Source organism: Ischnura elegans, chromosome 11 (genome assembly GCF_921293095.1).
Source record: "Ischnura elegans chromosome 11, ioIscEleg1.1, whole genome shotgun sequence".
NCBI lineage: Eukaryota > Metazoa > Arthropoda > Insecta > Odonata > Coenagrionidae > Ischnura > Ischnura elegans.
Window position 1 is genome coordinate 52,427,226 of NC_060256.1, and position 23,330 is coordinate 52,450,555.

General features: G+C 38.4%; 2 non-coding genes across 2 annotated transcripts; both read left to right on the top strand.

The window, feature by feature from the left end:
• Window positions 1-12,477: 12,477 nt before the first annotated feature.
• Trnac-gca lies at window positions 12,478-12,549 on the top strand. The gene has a single exon. It is a non-coding gene; the product is annotated as a tRNA-Cys (tRNA).
• Window positions 12,550-19,316: 6,767 nt separating this feature from the next.
• Window positions 19,317-19,388, top strand: Trnac-gca. The gene has a single exon. It is a non-coding gene; the product is annotated as a tRNA-Cys (tRNA).
• The last annotated feature ends 3,942 nt before the right edge of the window (window positions 19,389-23,330 follow it).

The window sequence follows — 23,330 nt, forward strand, 5'->3', positions numbered from 1 at the left end:
ACCGGACGACATTACACTTAAAGAGGGGTTTGGAACGACGCGAAATAAAGAGAAAGTGAAGGTACGAGGGACCCGAAAAACATCCGTGTGCCGTTCACTCGTAAATTGTGCCCGAATTTCCTCTCCAAAGCTGAGGTGTGCCTCTTAATGATCGGAGGAAAGCAACGATATAAATGAAACGACTGACCAGAAACCACAGACTGCCTTCTTACCGACTTGTTTTTCCCAAACGCAAGCAAGTGACTTCCGCAAAAGAAATGATACTTTAAGACAATTTTTTTAAATTTTAATTATTATTATTATTTTATACATTAATTCATATCTGACATATATGGTCACCATCAAAACGAGTAGGCTTGAAAAATTGAGGGAGTTTTCTTACCTAGGAAGCCGAATTACCAGCTGGTGACTTCCTTATAAAATAATACTGAAGAGTCTATGGACTATGAGACAAAATTTGATAATTTTATTTATTATTTTTATATTTATGTATATTATAAATTTATTCATCACCATAACAAAAGCTTGAAAAAGTGAAATAGCTTTGTTATCTAGCGGCCGAATTACGAGGGATGGACGAAGCAAAAAAGAAATAGACTGTATATTAGCTCAGGCGAAGAGGGCTTTCTACAAGAAGAAGACTCTTCTTACTGCTCAGAATACATGCAAAGAAACAATTCGTCATACATATTGAGCATATTTCTGTATGGGAGCGAGACGTAAACGTACACAGGCGCAGATATGGCAAGAGTGGAAGTATTCGGAATGTCGTACAAACGAAGAATGATGAAGATAAAATTAATCGACCGAGTAAGTAAGGAGGAAGTGCTATTAAGAAAGGAGGAAAACAGAAGTCTTTAAAAACGATAAGGAGAAAACGGGAGAACAACTTATTAGGCCACATTCTGAGGCTTGATGGCCTAATGAAATCTGTCCTAGTAGGACTGGTGGAAGGGAAGAAGGGCAAGGTACGGTCCCGAATGAGTTGAATAGGGCAGGCTATAAAGGACGTAATAGAGAAGAAATACGTCGTTATGAAAAGGCTAGCGGATAGAAGAGAGGAATGGAGAGCTACGTCAAACCAATCTTAGGATTGTTGACTTATGATGATGATGACGATTTCATACATTTATGTATATTTTAAATTTATTGTCAGCACCAAATACGGCGCAAAAGCTTCTTAAAATGGCGAATTTCAATTAGAAAAAAACTAAAAGGAATAGATTATATAAAAATACATAGTTCCAAACTAAAGGGTAAAGCTACTTCAGCGGAAAGAGAAACGCTCGACAAATTAAAGCTGATTTTGGACCACTTTCTTTTACACGAAAACTCTATGCAACACATAATTAAAGTTTTTAAATATATGTACAACATATAATGCACTAAAGCCCGTAGTGACGCCGCTGAGATCAACTTCAACGGTCAATATCAAAGTTGAAAAACTGAGTTTGGATCGAGACTCGAAAACCATGGCTCTACCTCGATTTCTTCACCTTTGACTATTAAAATTCGATTTTCGATTTCAATGGAAATCGATTTTTCCATCACTACTCGGTACCATAAGGTCTACCGGATACTAATTAGTAATCACAAATTCAAAATTTGAAATATTTTTAAGCGCGCCAGTGCATTATTTTTGCAGCAATATTTTCCTTGAGAATGTACCGTGATGCTGTGCAACCTAATTCCTCTCCATACAGCTATAATTCATCGTCCACGCTCTACTACTTCGCCGCTTGCTTTTATGACGACATATTCCAGTCTAAGCTCCGGCATCTAAAAAGCCATTCCATGATCGGATTCCGATTAAAGGATAAAGGGCAGAAACTATATTTCTTCACCAGCGCCAGGTACCCCGAAAATCACGAGCTCGCTCGGTGAGTTTCCGCGCGGCCACGTCATAACATTAACGTCAACAAAATGCCAGTAAGCCATAGGGAAGCGCGGCCAGAAAATGAGATGGCTAGTTTATGCTTGGATGGAGGTTGTGCTCTATGAGCATTGCACCGTATGGAGAGGCAATGCCCGTGACGAAAAAAGGTTAGGTTCGCTTCGCTTGTGGATGGAACATCAAGGGCCATGCTACCACGGCTGGAAGGCTTAAGGCTCGAAAAGTAATAGCAGCGATATCAGCCTCTCTCGGAAAGATATTTTTTCAATACTGCAATCATCAAATTAATATTTAATACACACACTCATTTAATACTCACACAAAAATTCAACCCGAACGTTGGTTTGGATAGGTGAAGGTAAAGCTCGCCACTAACCACAGTGGAAACGAAACCCTAGGGCGGGCTCGCGGGGACACACTCCTGGGGCAGGGACTGTAAGCGCTAGCTTTTCTCCTCTGCACCCAGAAGGGGAAGGACGGAAAGGAACAAGGAAGGAGGCGCCGCCGCGATGAGAGCCCGACGACGCCTCCGGGGAGGGGATAGGGAAGGAAGAGAAAAGAAGAGGAATCCCGCACCGTCACAAAGGCGGGCGGGCCCTACTAACAGCGAAACCAAGCGAAACGCAATTAATATTCTACCAATCCTAGTGGATTTTCCTATGAGGAAGAAAAATCCATCGATCGAATCGGTAGATTCGCCACTAACCACAGTCCGCAGTCACTAAGCCACAATCAAGTGAATTCCATTTCTAAATAAGTGCAACGTATGCAAATTGAGATTTAGAGGACGCATACCTCCCTTCTACTGGTCCGTTTTATGTTATTTATCTACGAATTACTTACTCATTCAAATTATAAGTTTAAGTGAAGCTCATTCAGCGATTCCACCCGAAGGTTGGTTTGCATATTTTAGGGTAAAGCTCACCCCTGACTAAGCCAAAGCCCCGTGAGTACCGCAGATTCAGGGCAAGGATGCAAGTTCTTTTCCCTGTGCCACCTCGCTCTTCCGGAATTTTCAGTATTTCACTCCGAATTCGATCCTGGGGTCCTTCAGTTAGTATCCAATTGCTCGACCCACTTAGGCAACTTTCTATGGCCTATTTGAAGTTATTTTTTTATCAATATATCCTGTTATCCAAATGAAAATATCGCTTAATGTCAAATATTTTATGGCATAAATACTCCTTCTCTTACCTCTTCAATTTAGAATACCCAACTCTCTGAGCGTTTACAGGCCACCATCCCAGTCCACACACTATACTTCTCTTTGCATAATGTCACTACTGTCGTTAAATATCGATTGCCAACCTGATGCCCTTATTCATCCCTACGAGCAAAATAGTAAGAAACAACTAGACGATGGAACTACTTTTTCTTTATGAACTATAAATCAAATTGCAGTAATAAATGTACTTTTCTCTTGTCTTTATTACTTCTAAGCCATAACACAGTGTAGAGATTCAAAAAGATAGTAGAAGTATATATCTTTAATTTCATCGGCTAATAATTCAATATGGGGACTGATTTGTCAAAAGGCCTAATCTTGAGACATAATGGCCCGATAAAGACAATAATAGAGAGACAAGTAGACGGCAAGAGCAGAAAAGGAGAAACGGTTGAAGGTGTGTAGGTGTGAAAAGATTAGCTGATAGGAGAATTAGGAGGAGAGCTGCGTCAAACCAATCTTAGGATTAGAAGTTTTTCCTGGATATACACAACTACTTATACCACTTATTTTTTATCAGAGCGCGACCCGGGTTTCAATGATAGATAGATAGATATAAGATCCCCTTAGAGATAAGATCCCCTTTCACCCATATTTTTCATGGAAGGACGTAGTAGGATTTATAGTACTAATTGTATCTTTAGTCCTCTTATCTTTAATTAATCCCTATATACTAGGAGATCCTGATAATTTTATCCCAGCTAATGCTCTAGTAGCCCCAGTTCATATTCAACCCGAATGATATTTTTTATTTGCTTATGCTATTTTACGTTCTATTCCAAATAAGTTGGGAGGAGTAATTGCTTCAGTAATATCTATTGCAATTTTATTTATTATACCTTTATACCAAAGTAAATTCCGAGGGCTACAATTTTATCCAATTAATCAAATACTATATTGATCAATAGTAAGTACTGTCGTACTATTAACATGAATTGGGGCTCGACCAGTTGAAGGCCCTTATATTCTTACGGGCCAGGTATTAACTGTAGTATATTTTTCGTTTTACATCCTACACCCTATAATTATGAAAATTTGAGATAATATTATGAATTAAACTAATAAGCTTTAAGAAGCATATGTTTTGAAAGCATAAGATAAAGAAAATTCTTTATTAGTTTTATACTACTTTTTATACATTAAATTAATAAGGATAAAATAAAAATTTTCAATCCTACAAAAAAAATTAGGCGCTCATTATGATTTTTTTTAAGCTTCCTAAACAAACAAATCATAGTTAGCGCCTGAAGATGATGATAATTCATTGAAACCCGGGTCGCGCTCTGATAAAAAATAAGTGGTATATGTGATTGTGTATATCCAGGAAAAACTTACAATGGAATACCACAAAGTAAACCAAGAGTTAATCTTAGGATTGTTGATCAGTGATGATGATGATTAATTATTTAACAGTGGCGTGGTTACTGGTGCATCGGTCAATAGTTACAGCTAAATTGGCGACCGTGGTAACTTGTTGGGTAAAGTATATGGCGGCTCAGCTAACAGTCTCAGTTTCAAATCCCGGGTGAAGGCTTCGGGCACGTCTATATCAATAATCCTCGATGAGCGAAGTGGTTTAGGGAAAAAAACTGACCCCATCCAAACTTGAATGCTTGATATTCACCAGCCAAGCTTCGGGATGAGCTTTACCTTTACCTATCCCATTCATCCTTCAGATTGAATCACTGAATTATTGCATTATTAAATTGCTCCCTAGAGAATCAAAGAATAAACTGAAGTAAAAAACAGCAGAGATAGAAGTCAACGAGCTAAATTCGCTTCCTTTAGCCAGCGCAAGATTCGTGATAGCGTCGTATTTATTCAGACAGTTTAACCAGGCACAAAAACCGCAATGCCCAACTCGACCATGACAAAATACAGCGGTATAAACATCAACGCGATTAGTTTACGGTTGGCTTTCTGCCCAAAGTTCACCTCACTTAGATTCATTCCCCTTCCAACTTCCATCATTTACCCAAAATGAGTCCGCCGACGAAGCCAAAATACACCAAGGGACGTGTTGGAACGACGCATGCTTCGAACGGGACTCGGAACCGCATCTCTCCTGGGCAGGAAAAGCAGGTCCCGTTGATTAAAACATTCCAATTCATCCCTCTCGAAATGGAATCGAAGGGGATTTATATCAAATGCATCTCCTCACTGAGCCTCCGGTTTCTATAGCAGCGCGGCGGGACGGAAATACGAGGATTCGGAAAGCATCCAATCAGACGAGGGGAAAACCTCGGAAAAGCTGCGAGCAGGTAGCAAAGCGTTTCGTGAGGCGGAATTTTCAGGTGACTTCGAAAACGTGCACTTAACATTCATTCCCTCCAAGTGTTAATGAGGGTCTCATTTTACCTTCCAGCTGCGGCAGCTAGATCGCAAGTCAATCGAGCCTTTTTTTCTTCCGGAAAGGTGCAGAAAAAGGTAAAAGACACTTTCACGAGGTACATTCAAGTTCTAAAACTTCTCATTATCTTTTTTCTAGCTGACTATTCACCCGAAAACTATAAAACTGGTGTCACTTCTCGACGCAATTTCCCTGCAGACGTTCACATTTTTCACAACGTCGACGCCGTGATTCCATGGCCAAGGCGAAGGCTTCTTAAGGAGTCTGTTTAGGCCAGTGGTTCCCAATGTGTACCGCCCAATGATGGGCGGTGCTCTAGTCAATAGAGGCGAACAGAGCCAAGTGGTCGGCAGGGGAGCAATTCATTTTTATGCTAAAAGTATATTCCCACCTAAGTTCCTTTTATTGTGTATTAAGTCTTTTGAGTAAATGTGCTATGAAAACTATACACATATTGAATTACAAATAAATATTCGATTTGTCGTTGTTTTTAAGTCGATTATTACAATGTTACTCATTAGGTAATTTAGTCTATGATTCTACTTATTATCCATGTTAAAATCACCAATGGTAATTTCCACACTATTTAATTTAATACTTAACTACCAACTAGTGTGGAACTTACCATTTTTGTTTTTATCATGGATGTAGCAATATTCCACTAAATCAAGCCTGAAACGATTTTATCTACTTATTATATTATTTCATTTACCGATTAGGAGGCGTTGAGTATAGGTTTATAAATCCAAGGGGGCGGTGTCTTGAAAAACTTTGGGAAACACTGATTTAGGCGACTAGAAAATCGCTGAAGCAATATCAGCACGTCTGGTGAATGTGTGGCCACGCAAAATGTATTTCATTGTTGGAAACTGCCAAAAGTCACAAGGAGTCAGATCAGATATATGATGGCTCGCTGGCCAACCGAGATACCGGTTTCGGACATTCAATTCCAATTTTAAATGGCTTAAGGAAATACAAAAACTAAATTTCACTTTAGCAAATTAGAAGCTCCACCCATTTTTAAGCCAAGGAAATCAGTTGATATTTTCTCACGTTGGTTAAAACGTCTATGCATCTAAAGGCCGTTTTATACGGGGCACGGAATTGCCCAGTTTAGAACTGCATTAATTTCTAAAATGGCGTGGAATTGCGCGAATGCATGAACGAAATTAGAACAGGGGCATCCTGCCATCTCACATCCATGTATTCTCGCATGTGCACTAGCAATTCACCGCTTTGAACGACGCAATTTTGACTGAGCCTTCATACACACGTCATATTGTGCAAGAATCGAAAGAATAGCAAGGTCGCGTGAAACGGTCTTAACAGACGGTGCATCGAACTTTTTTCATCAAGTCACTACAGCACATTGACTGGAAAATGGATGGACAGTCTTATACCTCAAGGCAATGGACTCAGTACTGAGTGGGGAGGGGATACATAAAACAGTGTTAGAGGGAAGAATGGTGGGTAATCGAGGGAGTGGAAGGAATAGAATTCGCTTTAAACATACACTATAAATCCCATATCCGACTACTCACTTATGCATACCAATGTTTGGGGTGAAGCAAACAAGATAAGACAGTCATAGAATTGACCCCCTCTAAAATCGTCTGAAACCCTAGGAAAAATTGTAGAAACATTTTTGTTCTAGCTTGACTGTGTTGCTAACTGCCGCGAGTCAATAAATTATTCTGAAACTAGCGAAAGCGTGAAGTCTGCTTTCCTGAGAGTCACGAAGGAGTTCCATCGAGTAACGCCTCAAAACATTGCATTCAAAAAATCGATTTTTCAAAAATGTCATTTTTCCCATCTAGACCACGTGATACGACGAGAAACTAAGTTTCAGACTGATCGGTGCACTTTTAATTTTGACCCAATCGTGCAATTTCACTATTTCGTTCATTATTACCTCAACAACGGAGGAAAATACGGAGTTGCGTCATAGGGTCAAAAAAATTTTAATAACCGGCAGAGTTGATTATAAAAAATCCACAGACTTCGTTGGGCGTAATCTGAGGGGGCAGAGGCCCCCTAGCGAGCGACAGTGAGAAGAAAAAATATGTAGAGAATTTGCCTTAGTGCGTAAATTGAAGAAAGTAGTCTAAGTTGGTAGGGGACGCGGTTAGAGTTTATTGGCAAATGCTCCATGCAAACCTACCTGAAACGGGTATTACTGGAATTGAAGCAGGTAAAATACCCAATTCCCTTTAACTTATGCTGGTCTTTCCAGTTCTCACCCGGAGGGAAACGAAAATACAAGTTCAAGGCTTAGTTTCGTTCCCGCACGAAATTAAAATCACCAAGGAGTTTAGTTTCCACAAGAACGAAACTTTACTCCCAGGAACGAAACTAAATTAAACGAAACTCCGCTGCTCATAGTTAAGTTTCGATCTCAGAAGTTGAGTGGAGGGGGATAAGAGGGAATAGTTTCGACCCATTAAGGTTGACACACGTGTAGAGAGGTTAAAACATTGAGCTTAATAATCGAATGGCCGGTTGGCGTTCTCCGTTCTCCTCCTAGAGGTAAAAATATAAGTCTCCCATACATCTAATGGCGGTAGGCCGAACCTCTACTTGATTCGACCATACTTCGTACTCGGTGCACGGGTCGAAACTAAACTGTTCGAAGGTGATGCACGTGGTCCGTCCAGTGCGAATCTCATTATCTGCGTTTCCTTTCGTCCCGGAGTTCTGCTTTAGTTTCGACCCGAAATAGTTTTGACTCCGATTTCGTTTCGGCCCTGAGTTTAGCTCCCCGGGTTTAAATCCATTTCGTTTCGCTTCTACATTCCGCTCCTGGGATCGAAACTATTGAAATTTTACTGGTTTTGTATTTCGTATAGTTTCGATTGCCATTCCTGGTTTATTGATAACATCTCATGCTTCATACCGACCTCAAGGTCGTTGACAACTTCGAACGCGAGGGCAATCGGACGTATATATTTCGATGACATTTTTAAACGAAAGAGCAATCATTAATCGGGGGAGAGGAAGGAAGAGAAAAGAATTTGTTAAGAATGGAAAGAAAAAGGGCATAATGTATATTGAAGAAGGAAATACAAGTTGGGAGGGTGGACAGGACGGGGTAATCTTCAAAATTTTCATTGTGAGCCTATTTTAACTGTTATAATACTTCAATAATTATAATTTTTATTTTTATTTTATTCCCAAACCACCGAATACAGCTCATGTTGGCCATTTTACATTATTCAACAAATTTAATAATCAAACGCACACGAACAACCATGCCCTGGGCAGGGGAAACCTACCCCGGCGGGACTCGAACCCGCGACCCTTGTTTGGCAGGCGAGGACGTTACCCCGCCGCCACCGAGGCCGGCAAATCAAATAACCATACAACTTTGCCTTCGAATCTATCCATGGTAAGTTGAAATGACACCAACTATAATAATACAATCATTAAATTTATTCCTGAAAAGCTGATGCTGTCTTTCAAACCGTAAAACTGTACTTACATTTCAGTCAGGTGGCCTGTAATATGCGCATGTAAAAATCATTTCTCTCTAGCATTAGATAGAACATAACAAATTTTCTTTTGTATCAATCTCGGCTCTACTTATAATCTCTTCTTTTACAGCAATAAACATCCCTCCTCATACCCTCTCCTATAGGTTAGAGATATCTCGGCATCTGCGATTTCACTCGACAAACAACTCTCAGTTCCAATCACCACATCAGCTTCGGTGCTCAATAATAAATGGTGAAAATTATCGATTTTGTTTCAGATGCTACGGCAATTAAAGACAATGATAGATATTGGTTTATTATGACACAAAAGACGTGTCACTCGCTTGAAGTTACTAGAGGTATTACTGTAAATTGGTGATGCTGCGTCCACGACATAGCTTTAAATAAAAATACAAAGAGACACTGCTTAAAATATAAATACAAAGTATATATAATGATAGACAAATCACACAGATATAATGATAGATCTACAAATACAATTTCGATATAATTATTTTCCGGCCCCGATGGCGGCGGGGTTAAGTCTTCGCCTGCTAAACACGAGGTCGCGGGTTCAAGTCCCGCCTCGGTAAGTTACCCATATCCAGGGCATGGTTGTTTATGTTAAACTGTTAACATGTTTATAACCCCGATGTAAAAGGCCGTGTAGAGCTGTTTTCGGTTTCCGAATGGAGCTGAATAAATAAATAAAAATTCTTCCCACAGATTCCCATAGTTCAAAGGTTTTCAACCCGCGGCCCGCCGGCTAATTTCTTGGAGCCCCTACAGACTAAAGAAAAAATTTCTTCACGAACCAAGCATTGAAACACAAGTCAAAAATGAACAATTTCAAAAATAGCATTTAATGAATTTTTTTACCAACAAAGATTTGAAATTATTTGGATTTTATTTGGTGTGGTGGAAGAAGTGAAATTAATTTTTGGCCCTCGCATTAAAAAAGGTTGAAGATCTCTATCATAGATTTTTTCCATCAAAACATTCCATTCGATTTAAGCGCCTTCTCCCACGAACGTCTGGGAACTGAATACAGCAGTTTCGTGAGCATGAGGACTAACGTAAGAGGCGAAGACAAGGGTGACCGGAGGAAATTGCAGTCGCAAGCAGCCAACGGAAGAAGCCTCAAGGCTAGAGGGTAGAGATTCATGGAGGTAATTGTGTCGTCTGACAAGAGAAGCCGTCCCACTAGTGCATCCTAGAAGTGGGCTTAGTTGCGTCAACGGAATGCGAGAAGAGGACCCGACTCTAATGACGATTGGAGAGCGTTTCGAGTACGCTACAACGGAAACCGTGAAATGTTGACCCTAAGGGCCCTCTTCAGGGGTGGCCAATTCCGCAGCTGGATTTCTATCCCGGCGCCGTAGCGCGCTCCTCAGGTAATACTGAGTCGCCGTCGCCGGCCTCCCAGAATTGCACCAACGGGTGACCAGAAGTAATTACGACTGGTAAGATCGGAGAAGGCGACACGGCTCGCAGTGGACATAGCAAGGCAATTAAATTAAGCTACATCGTCAAAGGCAACGGTAGAATAACCAAACTAAGCGACCGTGCAGTTCTTTTAATGCGAAATTTTCCCCGTAAAATATTTTTTGACGTGCCTACAAGTCACTAAAATGATACAGTGTAGTGAAACTATTCGTCATTAAACTGTTTAAAATGCGATATATTAAGTCGCTCCGAATTTCATTTTAATACTCGTTCATTTTCGGTCATATCCTCGAATATTACGCATGTTTTGCGATTGTTTTTTGTTTCCAATTGGTGTTTCGGAAAAATAATATTATTATCTAGTTAACTTATTTTTTAAACTAATAGTTTCCATCAATAATCTCAATATGCTAAAACAATGAATGCAAAATTCAGTGTACTTGATGCTAAAACGAGCATAAATATGTGGATGCAGTTGATCATTTCGGAGAAAATGTGGTGAATTTTGTGAAAAGAAAGCATCTTAATGACCAAAAGGGTTATTTGAAAATATATTGTTATGAGGTATATGCTATAACAATAATGGAGTAGATCGGTTTGAAGAAATTATGGTCCTCAACGGTTTACTATATAGCCGGAAGCACCGTAACCAACGGATTAAAATAAAAAGTATTAAAAAAACAGGTCAATAAAATTTAATGCAACAAGAAAATCATGCCCATAGCCAAAATGCACGCTAACTATTAATTTATTCAATTATTTCAAATAATTACACTTTTTTAAACTTATATGTATACATACATACATACATCCCGTTGTAAACAGGCATAAGCGAAAGAAATATAATGAAAATTGAATACGCAGCATGTAGACAGAGTACGCAGTATACTTGACTACCATAACTTCATCAGGGAATTCAGATATGCGAAACATCTATTAGAGCTTGCACGTCACCTAGTTAAACTGTATGAGTACGAAAATTAGCTTTAAGAAAGAGAGAAATTAATGATTAATAATGAACAAGTAATTGTAAAGACGCCAAAAAATTATACTGCCCGACACTTGGTCCCTTGCCAGAGACTGAAGATTTTAATTAGTGAAACTTAATTAAGATAAGACATCCTCAATATCATACAGACTCTTGGGGTATTGAAGTCACGGGGTAAGTAACAAACTACGATATTATAATACCTTTCTCCCTATCTCTATAGAACTGCCAAGCTTCTTTCTCCAAAGGTAAACACATTTTTCTCATTTCTTCTTCGTTCATTCGTCTTAGTTTCCCCTACCCTCGTTTATCTGATCAAACAGCACTTAATCTTTGACCCCCAACGCCTTGAGTGGTCGCCGTTAATTAACTTCAGAGGTAATTGGTTCCAGTTCTTCCTCACCATTATCTCATCCATGCTCCTTCAGACAATCTCTTCCTGATATCTCCCCCACTATTTTTCCAATTTAGTAACTTAGGTCACTTCTCTTCCAAAAAGACCTTCTTTCAAATTCATAGAGCCCGAAAAATGGAGTGTCACTTAATGAAATTATAACTTATGTATTCTACCGATTACTTTAGGTTCACATTTCATTTATTAAATGATCTCCTTCACCGCGAAAACACCATGGAGAGGCTTTTTTAAGGGGATGTTTCTTCGAAAAATGACTATAGACGATTACTCACGCCCATGCCAACCTACAGTCGGGTTTCGAACTCGCAAGCTTCGGATAGGCAGTACCGTCTTAGAACTTAGAAACCTAGTGTTCCATTCTCTCAGTGATTCAAACCGGAGAATGGCCTTTCTTGGTTAGGGAAGAGTTCAACCCGGACTAAACCACAAGTTTCCACAAAACCAGAGAGGGACAAGACTTCCATTTGACCAGAGGGCAAATCACTAAAAATTTATCTCGCATTGCTCCGTTAAGTTTTCGGCAATATTTATCTACAAAAGTCCTAACCAGTACTGCGATAATTAAGAATTCCGAGGAGAATTGGCACTCAGTAGGAACCACCAATAGCGATAACATCACGGGGAGATATGACGACAACTGAGAAAAAACCAAAAGAGATAACAACGAAAGAAACGACGTCAAAACGTGTGGGGGTATAGCTCAGTGGTAGAGCATTCGACTGCAGATCGAGAGGTCCCCGGTTCAAACCCGGGTGCCCCCTGCTGCTTTTTGTTTTGGCAATATAATTTGCCGATTTAAATAAGCTATAAATTCGAATTCCTAAACAGTAATTAATAAAAGTAAAGAGCAAAAAGGAAATATCGTCGAAAAGCGAAGGAATAATTTTCATATTTATCAGTAGAAATTGAAAAATAAAATTCTGAATTATTTTACAAGTCTAAGGGACGCTCAAGTATTATATATACACCTCTCGAGGAGGTTAAAGGGCTTATGATATTGTTTTAGCACGCTTTCGGCGACATGCGTGAGAATGGGTGTCAAAGTATTGTATACATAAGTCAAGAACGTCTCAGTTTTCAGCAAATACAGGTAGGTCGAGAAGAGCGAATTGCACAGTACACAAAACGCCCAGATATTTTAAGTCCCAACAATGATTTATTGATAAACACTACTTCAGCATTTTAACATTACCATATTTAATAGTACACATAAGACTTTGCTTGAAAAAAGAACCACAACAATAACGTAAAATATAAACAGTTTTCCTGATGTGCGGTAAGTATTAAAATCTAACCCGGGTGCCCCCTATTTTTTTCGTTACTGGCGGTAATATAATATATATTGTATATTTCTTCAAAACATATGCATGAAAATTGCGGATTGTATGCATTTCTAAAATGATTAAACAAAGAAATCAATCTCATAGTGACTACTTTTACTCATCCGCCGAAAGAAATATATTGATTTCGAAATATTCCGAGCATTATGCAATCGGAGGCAAAAAATATAAACTACAAGAATGCTTTCAACGGGAAACAGTGGCAGATCTATTGAGGGGGGATTCCCTCACTCCGCCATTGGGTCGAACATAGCATTAGATAAAATTGAAATTTTTGGAGATAACCACTTTGAAAAGAAGCGCTTAGTAATGCTTCCCGGTAAATTTACCTGAATTAACGAATTAAAAAACAAATTAGTTTTTAACTTAGGGCCTATTTGACACGCTTTGGCACTAATAAAACGACCTAATATATGTGCATAGTAGCGTCTTTTTATCACAAAATTATCCTAAAACCGCCGCATTGAGTCTTGGAAATCCCAAATTTCTCTTGATGACACTCTCAACATAAGAATGAAAATGTTTTTAAAAAAGATGCCATTCTTCATCAGAATACGTCAGCAGGAAGGCTGGGGGAAACATTGCTATTAAAAAAAATTACACATGCACGGGTGCAACCCTTGATTCTGCCATGTCATTGCTGTTCCTCTGCGTAAACTTGAGGTACGGTATAAGAGTACGGTACACGCGAGGCATACAGTACAAGAATACAAGCTCTATACCCTCCTCTCCTTAATTCTCAACACCGAGTCATCTTAAATGCCGAGGAAGATTGCAATTCAGAAGGAAACTCCAATCGTGATGACATTACAAGAAGATAAGATAGCAATGAAGAATATGCCAATGCCATATATCGCAACAGTCTTCATCGCACCGTTTAGACAGTATAGCTCAGTGGTAGAGCATTCGACTGCAGATTGAGAGGTCCCCGGTTTAAACCTAGATGCCCCATACTAATTTTTGTTTTGGCAATATAATTTGCAGATTAAAAATTAGCTATAAATTCCTGTTCCTAAACAGTAATTAATAAAAGTAAAGAGCAAAACGGAAATATCGCCAACAAGCGAAGGAATGATCTTCACATAAATCAGTAGAAATAGGAAAATAAAATTCTGAATTATTTTACAAGTCTAAGGGACGCTTAAGTTTTATATTAGCACCTCTCGAGGAGGTTAAGGGGCTTATGATATTTTATTAGCAAGCTTTTGGCGACAAGAGTGAGATTGGGCGTCACAGTATTTTATACATAAGACAGGAACGTCTCAGTTTTTAGCGAATACAGGTAGGTCGAGAAGAGCGAATTGTACAGCACACAAAACGCCCAGATATTATAAGCCCCAACAATGATTTATTGATAAACACTACATCAGTATTTTAACAGTACGATACTTATTAGTACCCACTGGACATTGCTTAAAAAAGAACCACAACAATAACATAAAATATAAACAGTTTTCCTGATATGCGGCAAGCATTAAAAATCTAAGTAGGTTTAGAAAATGCTTAATTTTTCTTATAAGGGAGGCAGAGAACGCTCTTTTGCCATAAAACTTTGGAGAAAGAAATTTTTCATACTCACTCTTACTTCCAGTAACTTGACTTCCAGGTTCAGGCAATAGAAGACAGTAGCACTGGGTATCAGAATTTCCACAAAGGCATATAAGCCAACAGGTATCTTCCATCTTCACACGAAGCTCGCCTTTAGTAGGATTAGCGTATTTGAAAATCATTTGAAAAAAACGAAAGTGCTCAGAAAGCATGGATAACAACTGAGGAACTAGAGGCGCCCAAAAACTGCGACGGATGGAAATGGTGGAGATCATTTCCAGTTCTTCAAAAACTGCTCCCCACAAAATGCCTGAAAATACAATTTAAAAAACTTCAGAGCCACAGTTTTGAAAATATATTCATTACAAGCGATCATCAATTCCTGAGCTAGTCTAATAGAGCAGAAATTTTGAGAATTGGAATTCGCAATAAGTTGAATATTAAGCAAAATAGGTTCACATAAGCGTAGGTTGGCGCATTTTAAATAATTTGAAAGAAAAAGAAAATTGGAAAAGAAATAGCATTTACCGCATCTCAAACTTAATTAAAAACTAATTTTTTCTTTATTTTTCGCATTCAACATTATCTACACCAAATACTTCTAGGCAATTTGGCCGAAAAAAACAAGCCATAAGTAATAACCAACGTTTCGAAACATATTTATGCATATCTTATTCTTACATCTACCATAAGACATTGAACAATTTTGGTGACCAAATTTATAACCGAAGATTTTTAATGAACTTTTCATTGAGGGAGTTATTTCTCTTAACAATTAATGTGATATAAAAATAATACATGGAAACATCGGCGTTTATATCTAGGATTATTAAAAAAATTCCACCTATATCTTTTCGTAATCATAGATTTCTCTGCGGCCGAGAATTTACATGGAGAATTACCATTAGCTACGGATGTCAAGATCAAAATTTTCTAAAATCAAAATTAGTGAAATTTCTTTTTCTGGTCCGTGAAAGATTCATGGGGAAGAGTAACATCTCATAAAAATCATTTAAAAAGTTTTTGGCAGCTCAGAACTGTCGTAGGACTTAGAAGCCAAATGTTTCGTACAATCAGCCATTCTAACCAAAGAATGGCTCTTTTGGTGAGGGATGAGCTCACCTCTAACTAACCCACGGGTTTCTACACAACCACGGTAGGAAGGGATTTCCCTTTGTCCAGAGGGCGGAGCGACCATACCCCCCATTCTCAGTAAGAAGAGGAAGGATAAAACTTATCTGAGTCTTTGCAAATCGTATAGATGGTAATAAAGTATAACATCAAATAGTAAACGGTAAGTACATTGAACATAGAATAAGAATTAATTCGAAAATTACATTGCAGGGTTCCCAATCTATCAAAATTATAACATTCACGTTTTTTCCTGGTTTTCACGGTCTAAATCTCCTCATATTCACGGTTTTTAGATAAGGCATTTTATACAGAAATATTGATCACGAAACCATCATCGGCCGCACGTTAATTTAAAATGTAACAAACGCAACAGACGCAGCGAATGCAAACGCAGCAATGAAAGTGCTATCTCTAATGACGTCACCTATTGTTAGCAAAATTCAGGGCCGGCTAAAGGTAGTGAACGGGAAATGGAGAGAGCAGGGGCCGTATTCTGTAACTCCAAACCGATCGGTGCGGCTCCGATTCGTCGGGTGCGACGTCACACCGACTCCCGGTAAGAAGTCGTGCGATTCTGTACGAACCCGGTCGGTGCGGCACCGACGAGAGGACGGGAGATCGTCGGTAGCCGTACCGACAGCAAAGAGGTGTCGGTACGGCCACCGACTAGTGGGTTTCATGAATTCCCCGGTGCGCATTGTACGTTTTATTTTGTTTTTACCTTATCACCGAGTAAATAATGAGGTTTTCTCCAATGTTATCTTTTTCTGCCCCTTCGAATACGCCTCTATAATTCACTGTGTCATCATCTATATTAATTACCTTGACAGAAATATAAGATAATGGTTAATAAAAATGAGGTTTGCTAACATATAATGACTTTCTCTCATTTATATAAACATATATGTTACCGCACTTTCACTCGCTTGTAATAGGCTTTATTTCTCTCTGTCATCATTTTTTTGCTCCTTTGACATAAAAAAGATATTTTTGATTAAATATGAGTTTTGCCGCAATGTTATCACTTTATATTACTCTGAATAGGCGACTGTTATTTCACTCAATCATCAATTTGGCGTTTCTCTCGGCATAGAAATAAGATCTTTTTATTTAAGTATGAAGTTTGCCACAACGGTATCAGTTTCTTTCATTTGTAACGGGCAACTATATTTCATTTCATCGTCAGCCATTGATTCCCTTGACGATAAAAGAAGATATTTGTTAATAAGTATGAGGTTTACCGCAATATTATCATTTTCTCTCACTTGGAATGCGCAACTTATGCATATGTATTTCACCCAATCACAATTTATTTACTTCCTCGTCATTACACTTCTTTTAATTGCACCCAGCTCCATATTTTTATAACAATTTCCTAACTTGTTCCTCTAATATTACATTTGCATTTGAATTCTACGTTCACGTTCCATGGTATGCTATTTTCGTCTGCTACGGTGCCAATGGCATAATCTTCCGTTGATAACATTTATACGGAACTTACTTAATGACAACTATATTACCAAATCATGAATAAATAGCATTATACGGAACCAATATTTAAAAAAAGAAACTACGATCTCAAGGATAGTTTTAATAATTCATTCCAGCAACAACAATCTCCATCACATACAAACTTTATTGTGATGTTGTAATATTGTTTCCTTCGATTCTGTAGGTACAGCATTACTACCACACATTATATAAGCATTGTTAACAACTTATCCAATATCGTTTATCTTAATCTAGCAATAAGTCGTAATTTCCGCAAATAAAAAGATTGAGAATGATGACAACGAACTGTGCCAATGAGTCTTCACTTGTTTTTACCCTTCTTTCATTGGTGGAGACACGTGAAACTTCGGATGTATTCGGATTTTCCCTGTTTGGGAAGGAAGGGGAACCGTACCGACTGGTTTGAAACCGACGACCTTACAGAATCGCTGAAAGTGTCGTCGTCGGTGCGGAATCCGTTGTCGGTACGGTTTGATGTCCAGTCGGTGGGCTTGAAAGGGAAACCGACCGGTGCGGCACCGACGAAATACAGAATACGGCCCCAGGTTGGCAGGGAAGTGAAAAAGTGTCTGATTTTTCGCTTTAATTGAGGAACACTTCGGTTACCGGTCTTCAAATCACAGACTTAAGGTCAATGTGCCGTAATGGCACACGGACCAATATATCGATGGCTAAGTTCTAACAACACGTATCTCAACATTTGGCCGGTTTGACATAGGTATCTTATACAAAATATAATGACATTAAAAAATATAATTCAAGCAAAAGCAACTCTTTGTTGGCAAATGTAAGCTTCTTTATCAGTTTTATGAATTTTTTGTTTTTAATTTTAGCGTACAATAGGGTGGTTTCCTCTTATTTTTTTATTGCCTAAATCGAAAGATTATTACTCCTGGAGTTCGTATTTCACGCCTTTAGATTTTTAAATGACGATATCTATTTTTTGCGATTAAATGAAAAGTGAAAATTTTCAAGCGCGCGAAAACGCGACGGGTAAGTATGAATGCCGGGAAATCTCTCCGTGTGACGTATTTCTCGTTCCCGCTGCCGCCCTGTGAGGTGACCTTGAGGCGAGTTGAGCTGATACGACGCAGGCTGCTAGCGGGTAGCTGAGTACCCTGCTGGCTGGTAGCGCTTGGCTTAAATAAGGATTATTAATACCTTATCAAATGAAGAAAACTTTCCGACCTTAGCCAGTTTTAATAAGTGATTATTAAGACATGTTTCCCTGAGCTCTGCGCCTCATGCATGCATTGGTAATCTCAGACGATGTTTAACTCTTATTTACTCGTATAGAAACTAGGTCCCTGTGACGTCACGTGGAGCGGCATCGCGTGGGCGCCAATCTAGCCGTTTTCATATGAGGATAAAAATGGACCATTGCCATTCGTCTAAACCGGTATTTCTAAAACAAAATAATTTGTATATTATGAATACACTAATGGTGGGTAACGAATCGCAATCAATGCCTTTCGTTTTCTTTGGTGAAGGAAACTACCCAATTAGAAAAAAATTAATCGTTTTTTTGCTCTCCTGAAAAGTTGCTATTTTTGAGATACGTGTTGTTAGAACTTAGCCATCGATATGTGCTTCCAATGCACAGTGGACAGTGCGTGGACAGTGTCTGCACGTGAGTCGACCTTGAAACATGTTCGAAAAATCGATTTTTATTTTGATCTGTCAACAGTAGTGTAAAAATCAAGTAGGAGAGATTCACGGCTGTTCCCATGTTTTTTCACGGTATGCGAGATTCACGGCTTTAAGGTTTACACGATTGAGCTCCATTTTTTTTTCATTTTAAAGTTTTACGTAATCCTTCCCTGCCAAAGACCACACATTATTTCACCAGTGCACAAATTTAATTCTCGAGGAGGACGGAAACTCTGTGGGAACCTCCGATCGCGATAACATCACAAGAAGATAAGATTGCAACTGACAACAAGCCATATGAGAACATGAGATAAGAACGTAAGAAACACATCAACATACGGTGTGGGGGTATAGCTCAGTGGTAGAGCATTCGACTGCAGATCGAGAGGTCCCCGGTTCAAACCCGGGTGCCCCCTATTTTTATTCTTGCTTACGAGACAAGAAATATGACATTTGATTGAAAACGAGAAGAAGTTCCACATAATACTTTACCAAATCTAGTACATAAGATAATATATTTTCTCCCTTCTTCAGTTGTTTTAGCTCTTTTATAATTCAGCAGAGAGAACAGTTGTACATATAGAAATAGGCCAAGTACAATTACAAGGAGATAGATAAACTCCGTTAAACCAATTAACAAGTGATTTGAGTTCCACGAGCGTATAAAAAGTAAATCTTTCGAAGTTACCAAATTTTGGAAGTTTGTTTGGTTACCAAATATGTCATTGACTGCCATTTCCCCCCATCTCAGAATTATTTCGAAAATTACACAATTAACTTTCAAATACATTACACCTTTGCCAAAACTATATTCCTTGATGAAAAAAACAACACTTCTAACACAAAAAACAAACTATCGAATGTACGAGTTACTTACCGAGAATATGATCTACCACAGGTTTTAGTTACCTATCGATGTGTTCAATTAATTTCTGTTTTAGAAGGGATTTACTTTAACATCTGTACACAGAATAACGCTGAATAATATAAGCTTTGTTTCTATATAAATGACATTATAATCAAACGATCCGTAAATGTTTTACTTTGGATAAAATTCAAGCATCTATTATTTAGAAAAGGACATTATGTGTAGCAGTCAATTCACAATAAAGCGTAAATAGGGGTATACTTATTTTTCAAGCTTTATCAATAACGGCAATTTATAAACGAAATTAAGTACGAGCCGATTGTTGCATAAGGCAGGTTGATTTTTATCTGACAAAAAAATCCGTGTCATTAACAAATGCATGAAAATCTCTCTCCTCTCTCGCATTGAAAACAAGGAAATGAATCCCAAATAGGGCTTAATCAACTGGATCTGGCACTCAACCCGCGGGATAAATGTCGCAGGGGCTGGCGAAAATAATGAAATAGGAACTAGAAAGTCTTAATTCTTTTGAGCATCGGTTAATTAACTGCAAAAGGACTGCGTAATGAGGCTCTCCAGCGCCTACTCCCACTATTATATCAATTTATCCCGATCGGCTCGTTCACTCAAATGTGAAGGTATCCAAGAGTCATCACCAGGTCTCGTTCAAACTTCGCAATGTCATAGAAAATGAAATATTAAGAGACAAGTGTTCCTGATCAAGAGTCCAACGGGCCTCAGTTTTCCAGATGTCGACGATAGAAAATACTAGAGAAACACTTAAGAAACTTTCATTCATTTGTTAATGACATGGAATTTTTTCTCAGATAAAAATTACCTCTCATGCCCAATAATCGGCTTGCAATTAATTTTATTTTTAAATTGCTGTTATTGATAGAGCTCGGAAAATAAAGATACTCTTACTTAAGCTCTTTTGTAAATTGAATACTGCGCATAATTTCCATTTCAAAATTAAAGCTATATCGTCATTTTCCTGCGATACATTGCATTAACATTTACCTAGACTCTTCTGCCGTTGCTAGGCTTGAGAGAGAATGCGAAAGGAGCGAAAATGAAAGCATGGACAAAAGCAGATTCCTCTTAAAATTTAATCTTCTTTCACTATGAGAAGTTTGAATGCCGTCTGGTACACTAGGACAGCACTTCCCTATCTAGGCTTGAAATCACAAATCATCGATGTTACCTCGACATGAGAAAGAAACGAGGCAAGGAAAAACTTGCCAATAGAACAGGAGAAATTGATAATGTGCGTCAAGGAGGAGACGCGTCAAGAATTGTAAAATTAACGTCTTATCAATGAAATCCGAATGGCAAACTTTGTTTCCCCCTCCCATTCCCCTCCAGGAACTATCACTCCCTGCTAGGAACCTACTCTACTCCATTAAAAAACATATATATCAACCTGTCCCCACCATATTTTTGATATTTTCTTCATTTGATAATGGTGTAACAGCCGAAACCGGTAATAAAATAGAAATTTTTATAAATATTTGGCCATTTTACACCGGGGTGTTCAACAAATGTAACAAGTAAACGTGCACAAACGACCATGCCCTGGACCGGGGAAACCTACCCAGGCGGGACTCGAACCCGCGACCTCTTGTTTGGCAGACGAGAACGTTACCCCGCCGCCACCGAGGCCGGCAAAATTGATATTGATAATATGGAGCCCTTCCACCATGTACAACAAGCACTTCGATTTCATTTAAATAAACGCCTCTCTAATTTAAAACTCAATCAATATCAAAATAAAAATGAAATTGTTGAAAGAGTCCATTGTTATCTCCCTACCCTGGTAATTAATCCGTCTCCATGGTTTAAGAGCGACTGTAAATAATAGCTTGCTAACGCTTTCTCCATAGTCAATGTGGCTTAACCGATTCGTTCACTTACGTGCTCCACCCGTCGCTGCCTTTTATCTAACCGGGGCAGCCACGCGAGGAGACAATAATCTATGCAACTTGAAATAGTACACCAGTTGCATGGACATTAAAAAAGGAAACTAGCTCACTGCTCACGCAAAAACAGCCGGCCAGGTCACTGCTAGTCGGCAAGATAAGACTGGACGACCACGCACCACACGACAGATCCTAAGATACCCGTCGGCCATATTTCTCCTATTTTTAGTCTAAAAAATAAATGGTGGCCTAACAAATGGTATTTAAACACCGCAACAACAGTTCGATCATTATTGAACGGTTTTGGAAATCATCATCATTATAAATAAAAATTACAAGAATGGTTTGAAGCAACTCTCCTATCTGCAAGCCTTTTCAAAGCAACGTATCTCTTCTCTTCGACATCCTTAAAAATATGTCCCAAGTAGCTCATGCAGAGCCGTCCCTTGCGTTTTTTCCTGCTAACTTGTCCTTCTACGATTGTTTTTATCAGGCCATCATGTCTCATACTGTTTCCAACAACGTTGTACCGTCTTCTGCTTAAGATTTTTTGAAGATTTCTCTTTTCTCTAACTCTTCTTAACACTTTCTCATTACTTACACGGTCAATCCATTCTATCTTCATCATTCTTTGGTATCAATTTTTTCATGTCCCTGAAATTCTCATTAAATCCAATTCATTGACCTGCATTTTAATTATAAATGGGATACCACAGTGCAATTAGCATCTGAAAATAACTTATCTACACCATTCATTCGCTATGCAATATATCAAATCAAAAGCGGTAATTTTTATCGGTCAATATTCTTACAAAATGATTCAATATGCTAGTCGGTGACTAAGGATACTTAAATTTTAACCAAATTCTAATGAATTTCAGCCTAGTGCGTAGGCATTTAAATTTTTGCTACTTCACTCTTCCACTGCTGTAAATCTGGGCAGAATAAATTAAATATAAGAACTCCAACAATTAGGTGCAAGAGATTTTATCACATCTAGAATAGCATAAATTCAGACATTGGAATGCAAACTAAACTGTCTAACACTAAAGATGTATTTTTACGCATAAATTAAGGATAAAAAGAAGAACAAAAACAATACTTATTCAAAGATGGAGGAATGATATCACTAGTAAAATGGCCATTGGATGGAACCAGTGACGAAAGGCCTACGGTCCTAGACTCTAGTGTTCAATATTCCAATTTAAAAAGAGATCCAACAAGCAAATTACAAACAACTATAAAATTCGGCACTGTGAGCGCATATTACTTCACTTCTGATTAAAAAAGTAATCGAAAGAGTGAAAGAAATTCTGTTTAAATTTCTGTTCTGATTACAAATTGAATGGAAATAGTTTTACATATCAAAGAGGGAATCGCTATTTTTTATCATTACCTTTTAGAAATATGCAATGACCCCTTTCAGAGAAAATTATGAGATTTTTATGTTAAAAACTTGATCTGTAGAGGTGTACGAGAATTTAAATTTGTTCACACATTTGGATTAAAATTTTACACGTATCAGCATCAATAATTAGGTATTCAATACACAGGTAAACTATTAAAAATAG